The sequence below is a fragment of the Megalopta genalis genome, unplaced genomic scaffold (genome assembly GCF_051020955.1).
Source record: "Megalopta genalis isolate 19385.01 unplaced genomic scaffold, iyMegGena1_principal scaffold1397, whole genome shotgun sequence".
Classification (NCBI taxonomy): domain Eukaryota; kingdom Metazoa; phylum Arthropoda; class Insecta; order Hymenoptera; family Halictidae; genus Megalopta; species Megalopta genalis.
In genome coordinates this window covers 49,974-57,500 of record NW_027477466.1, presented here as the reverse complement: position 1 = coordinate 57,500, position 7,527 = coordinate 49,974, and positions in this window count along the sequence as shown.

Here is a 7,527-nt window from a genome sequence, read left to right as displayed (position 1 = left end):
GTTTCCGTGCCCAACCGAGCACAGGCCGGAATGCCGCTGATGTTGGCTCTATTTTCCAAAGCATCACGCCGCTGGCACTTTGTGTTTTTCGAGGTTACGGAAAGCAATACGCCGCTGGTACGAAACAATACGCCGCTGGAAAAAAAAGCAATACGCCGCTGGTACGAACCAATACGCCGCTGGAAAAAAAGCAATACGCCGCTGGTACGAACCAATACGCCGCTGGAAAAAAAGCAATACGCCGCTGGTACGAACCAATACGCCGCTGGAAAAAAAAGCAATACGCCGCTGGTACGAACCAATACGCCGCTGGAAAAAAAGCAATACGCCGCTGGTACGAACCAATACGCCGCTGGAAAAAAAAGCAATACGCCGCTGGTACGAACCAATACGCCGCTGGAAAAAAAGCAATACGCCGCTGGTACGAACCAATACGCCGCTGGTACTTTGTAATAAGAATTACATTATAAGATAGAAAGCACTACGCCGCTGGACATAAAATCTCCATTATCCGAACGAAAGCAATACGCCGCTGGTACTTTATTTTATTATAATAATTTAATTATAAGACAGAAACCGCTGATACTTGGTTGTAAAATCTCCATTATCCGAACGAAAGTAACACGCCGCTGGTACTTTATTTTATTATAATAATTTAATTATAAGACAGAAACCGCTGGTACTTGGTTGTAAAATCTCCATTATCCGAACGAAAGCAATACGCCGTTGGTACTTGGTTATAAAATTTTCATTACAAGATAGAAAGCAATATGCCGCTGGTTATATTAATGTAATCTTATGGAAAGCATTACGCCGCTGGAACTTTGACCATTGCAATAATCGATCGGAAGCTATACACAGCAAGGAATACGAATATTATACCAAGAGATCGAAAACAATACGCTGTTCGGACGTTTTGACTAGCTGTCGCACAGTGCAGACGCGCCGACCCGTCGCTCCGCATTTCGAGCGCAATTTCAGTGGTTTTTCAGTTCAGAAAATTACAGAGAGTGTTTGGTTGTGTTGCAGGAGTCAAACTGAATGATTTGATGCATAAAGTTTAATTAAACTCCCATTACTTTGCCGGGAAACATCGATTATTCCGATCTAGAAAGAGACAGAGACAGTCGATCCGCGTTATGTTAAATATTGCAAGGTTCCCGATTCCACAAAATTATAAAAAGTATACGGCTGTGTAGCAGGGATCAAAACGAGTAATTTCGTGTATAAAGTTTAATTAATATCCCATTAGTTTGCCGGGAAACATCGATTATTCCGATCTAGAAAGAGACAGAGACAGTCGATCCGCGTTATGTTAAATATTTCAAGGTTCCCGATTCCACAAAATTATAAAAAGTATACGGCTGTGTAGCGGGGATCAAAACGAGTAATTTCATGTATAAAGTTTAATTAAACTCCCAATAGTTTGCCGGGAAACATCGATTCTTCCGATCTAGAAAGAGACAGAGACAGTCGATCCGCGTTATGATAAATATTTCGAGGTTCCCGATTCCACAAAATTATAAAAAGTATACGGCTGTGTAGCGGGGATCAGAACGAGTAATTTCATGTATAAAGTTTAATTAAACTCCCAATAGTTTGCCGGGAAACATCGATTCTTCCGATCTAGAAAGAGACAGAGACAGTCGATCCGCGTTATGATAAATATTTCGAGGTTCCCGATTCCACAAAATTATAAAAAGTATACGGCTGTGTAGCGGGGATCAGAACGAGTAATTTCATGTATAAAGTTTAATTAAACTCCCAATAGTTTGCCGGGAAACATCGATTCTTCCGATCTAGAAAGAGACAGAGACAGTCGATCCGCGTTATGATAAATATTTCGAGGTTCCCGATTCCACAAAATTATAAAAAGTATACGGCTGTGTAGCGGGGATCAGAACGAGTAATTTCATGTATAAAGTTTAATTAAACTCCCAATAGTTTGCCGGGAAACATCGATTCTTCCGATCTAGAAAGAGACAGAGACAGTCGATCCGCGTTATGATAAATATTTCGAGGTTCCCGATTCCACAAAATTATAAAAAGTATACGGCTGTGTAGCGGGGATCAAAACGAGTAATTTCATGTATAAAGTTTAATTAAACTCCCAATAGTTTGCCGGGAAACATCGATTCTTCCGATCTAGAAAGAGACAGAGACAGTCGATCCGCGTTATGTTAAATATTGCAAGGTTCCCGATTCCACAAAATTATAAAAAGTATACGGCTGTGTAGCAGGGATCAAAACGAGTAATTTCGTGTATAAAGTTTAATTAATATCCCATTAGTTTGCCGGGAAACATCGATTATTCCGATCTAGAAAGAGACAGAGACAGTCGATCCGCGTTATGTTAAATATTTCAAGGTTCCCGATTCCACAAAATTATAAAAAGTATACGGCTGTGTAGCGGGGATCAAAACGAGTAATTTCATGTATAAAGTTTAATTAAACTCCCAATAGTTTGCCGGGAAACATCGATTCTTCCGATCTAGAAAGAGACAGAGACAGTCGATCCGCGTTATGATAAATATTTCGAGGTTCCCGATTCCACAAAATTATAAAAAGTATACGGCTGTGTAGCAGGGATCAAAACGAGTAATTTCGTGTATAAAGTTTAATTAATATCCCATTAGTTTGCCGGGAAACATCGATTATTCCGATCTAGAAAGAGACAGAGACAGTCGATCCGCGTTATGTTAAATATTTCAAGGTTCCCGATTCCACAAAATTATAAAAAGTATACGGCTGTGTAGCGGGGATCAAAACGAGTAATTTCATGTATAAAGTTTAATTAAACTCCCAATAGTTTGCCGGGAAACATCGATTCTTCCGATCTAGAAAGAGACAGAGACAGTCGATCCGCGTTATGATAAATATTTCGAGGTTCCCGATTCCACAAAATTATAAAAAGTATACGGCTGTGTAGCGGGGATCAGAACGAGTAATTTCATGTATAAAGTTTAATTAAACTCCCAATAGTTTGCCGGGAAACATCGATTCTTCCGATCTAGAAAGAGACAGAGACAGTCGATCCGCGTTATGATAAATATTTCGAGGTTCCCGATTCCACAAAATTATAAAAAGTATACGGCTGTGTAGCGGGGATCAGAACGAGTAATTTCATGTATAAAGTTTAATTAAACTCCCAATAGTTTGCCGGGAAACATCGATTCTTCCGATCTAGAAAGAGACAGAGACAGTCGATCCGCGTTATGATAAATATTTCGAGGTTCCCGATTCCACAAAATTATAAAAAGTATACGGCTGTGTAGCGGGGATCAGAACGAGTAATTTCATGTATAAAGTTTAATTAAACTCCCAATAGTTTGCCGGGAAACATCGATTCTTCCGATCTAGAAAGAGACAGAGACAGTCGATCCGCGTTATGATAAATATTTCAAGGTTCCCGATTCCACAAAATTATAAAAAGTATACGGCTGTGTAGCGGGGATCAAAACGAGTAATTTCATGTATAAAGTTTAATTAAACTCCCAATAGTTTGCCGGGAAACATCGATTCTTCCGATCTAGAAAGAGACAGAGACAGTCGATCCGCGTTATGATAAATATTTCGAGGTTCCCGATTCCACAAAATTATAAAAAGTATACGGCTGTGTAGCGGGGATCAGAACGAGTAATTTCATGTATAAAGTTTAATTAATCTCCCAATAGTTTGCCGGGAAACATCGATTCTTCCGATCTAGAAAGAGACAGAGACAGTCGATCCGCGTTATGATAAATATTTCGAGGTTCCCGATTCCACAAATTTATAAAAAGTTTACGGCTGTGTAGCGGGGATCAGAACGAGTAATTTCATGTATAAAGTTTAATTAAACTCCCAATAGTTTTCCGGGAAACATCGATTCTTCCGATCTAGAAAGAGACAGAGACAGTCGATCCGCGTTATGATAAATATTTCGAGGTTCCCGATTCCACAAAATTATAAAAAGTATACGGCTGTGTAGCGGGGATCAGAACGAGTAATTTCATGTATAAAGTTTAATTAAACTCCCAATAGTTTGCCGGGAAACATCGATTCTTCCGATCTAGAAAGAGACAGAGACAGTCGATCCGCGTTATGATAAATATTTCAAGGTTCCCGATTCCACAAAATTATAAAAAGTATACGGCTGTGTAGCGGGGATCAGAACGAGTAATTTCATGTATAAAGTTTAATTAAACTCCCAATAGTTTTCCGGGAAACATCGATTCTTCCGATCTAGAAAGAGACAGAGACAGTCGATCCGCGTTATGATAAATATTTCGAGGTTCCCGATTCCACAAATTTATAAAAAGTTTACGGCTGTGTAGCGGGGATCAGAACGAGTAATTTCATGTATAAAGTTTAATTAAACTCCCAATAGTTTGCCGGGAAACATCGATTCTTCCGATCTAGAAAGAGACAGAGACAGTCGATCCGCGTTATGATAAATATTTCAAGGTTCCCGATTCCACAAAATTATAAAAAGTATACGGCTGTGTAGCGGGGATCAAAACGAGTAATTTCATGTATAAAGTTTAATTAAACTTCCAATAGTTTGTCGGGAAACATCGATAGTTCGATCGCGCGAGAGAGACAGAGAAACGAACAGACTTCTTTTCGATTTACGGCTAAAATAAATTTTTCTAATTTTTTTCAATAACATATTCTTGCTTAGATAACTTTTTTACATAGGGATTAAGCATTTAGAACGATACATTGTTTAAAATAAGGGCACTTTACTCTTGACATTTTACGGTTTTTTCAATTTTCTGAAAAATCCTATCATTAGATTTTTTTAAAAATACGATATTCTTGCTTAACTAACGTTTCTACATAGGGATTAAGCATTTAGAACGAAATCTAATGTCAGAAAATGGCACTTTACTCTTGACATTTTTCGGTTTTTTCAATTTTCTGGAAAATCCTATCATTAGATTTTTTTAAAAATACGATATTCTTGCTTAACTAACGTTTCTACATAGGGATTAAGCATTTAGAACGAAATCTAATGTAGGAAAATGGTACTTTACTCTTGATCGGTACGGTGGGACTTTGAAAATATTCGGGCGTTCCAATCGCTCGTCTGTTGCATCATAGCGCGTCTCGGCGCAATCGACCGATTCGCTCGACCCATTATTTTCGATTTACGGCTAAAATAAATTTTTCTCATTTTATTCAATAACATATTCTTGCTTAGATAACTTTTTTACATAGGGATTAAGCATTTAGAACGATATAATGTTTAAAATAAGGGCACTTTACTCTTGACATTTTACGGTTTTTTCAATTTTCTGAAAAATCCTATCATTAGATTTTTTTAAAAATACGATATTCTTGCTTAACTAACGTTTCTACATAGGGATTAAGCATTTAGAACGAAATCTAATGTCAGAAAATGGCACTTTACTCTTGACATTTTTCGGTTTTTTCAATTTTCTGGAAAATCCTATCATTAGATTTTTTTAAAAATACGATATTCTTGCTTAACTAACGTTTCTACATAGGGATTAAGCATTTAGAACGAAATCTAATGTCAGAAAATGGCACTTTACTCTTGACATTTTTCGGTTTTTTCAATTTTCTGGGAAATCCTATCATTAGATTTTTTTAAAAATACGATATTCTTGCTTAACTAACGTTTTTACATAGGGATTAAGCATTTAGAACGAAATCTAATGTAGGAAAATGGTACTTTACTCTTGATCGGTACGTTGGGACTTTGAAAATATTCGGGCGTTCCAATCGCTCGTCTGTTGCATCATAGCGCGTCTCGGCGCAATCGACCGATTCGCTCGATCCATTATTTTCGATTTACGGCTAAAATAAATTTTTCTAATTTTTTTCAATAACATATTCCTGCTAAAATAACTTTTTTACATAGGGATTAAGCATTTAGAACGATACATTGTTTAAAATAAGGGCACTTTACTCTTGACATTTTACGGTTTTTTCAATTTTCTGAAAAATCCTATCATTAGATTTTTTTAAAAATACGATATTCTTGCTTAACTAACGTTTCTACATAGGGATTAAGCATTTAGAACGAAATCTAATGTCAGAAAATGGCACTTTACTCTTGACATTTTTCGGTTTTTTCAATTTTCTGGGAAATCCTATCATTAGATTTTTTTAAAAATACGATATTCTTGCTTAACTAACGTTTTTACATAGGGATTAAGCATTTAGAACGAAATCTAATGTAGGAAAATGGTACTTTACTCTTGATCGGTACGTTGGGACTTTGAAAATATTCGGGCGTTCCAATCGCTCGTCTGTTGCATCATAGCGCGTCTCGGCGCAATCGACCGATTCGCTCGATCCATTATTTTCGATTTACGGCTAAAATAAATTTTTCTAATTTTTTTCAATAACATATTCCTGCTAAAATAACTTTTTTACATAGGGATTAAGCATTTAGAACGATACATTGTTTAAAATAAGGGCACTTTACTCTTGACATTTTACGGTTTTTTCAATTTTCTGAAAAATCCTATCATTAGATTTTTTTAAAAATACGATATTCTTGCTTAACTAACGTTTCTACATAGGGATTAAGCATTTAGAACGAAATCTAATGTCAGAAAATGGCACTTTACTCTTGACATTTTTCGGTTTTTTCAATTTTCTGGGAAATCCTATCATTAGATTTTTTTAAAAATACGATATTCTTGCTTAACTAACGTTTTTACATAGGGATTAAGCATTTAGAACGAAATCTAATGTAGGAAAATGGTACTTTACTCTTGATCGGTACGTTGGGACTTTGAAAATATTCGGGCGTTCCAATCGCTCGTCTGTTGCATCATAGCGCGTCTCGGCGCAATCGACCGATTCGCTCGATCCATTATTTTCGATTTACGGCTAAAATAAATTTTTCTAATTTTTTTCAATAACATATTCCTGCTTAAATAACTTTTTTACATAGGGATTAAGCATTTAGAACGATACATTGTTTAAAATAAGGGCACTTTACTCTTGACATTTTACGGTTTTTTCAATTTTCCGAAAAATCCTATCATTAGATTTTTTTAAAAATACGATATTCTTGCTTAACTAACGTTTCTACATAGGGATTAAGCATTTAGAACGAAATCTAATGTCAGAAAATGGCACTTTACTCTTGACATTTTTCGGTTTTTTCAATTTTCTGGGAAATCCTATCATTAGATTTTTTTAAAAATACGATATTCTTGCTTAACTAACGTTTTTACATAGGGATTAAGCATTTAGAACGAAATCTAATGTAGGAAAATGGTACTTTACTCTTGATCGGTACGTTGGGACTTTGAAAATATTCGGGCGTTCCAATCGCTCGTCTGTTGCATCATAGCGCGTCTCGGCGCAATCGACCGATTCGCTCGATCCATTATTTTCGATTTACGGCTAAAATAAATTTTTCTAATTTTTTTCAATAACATATTCCTGCTTAAATAACTTTTTTACATAGGGATTAAGCATTTAGAACGATATAATGTTTAAAATAAGGGCACTTTACTCTTGACATTTTACGGTTTTTTCAATTTTCTGAAAAATCCTATCATT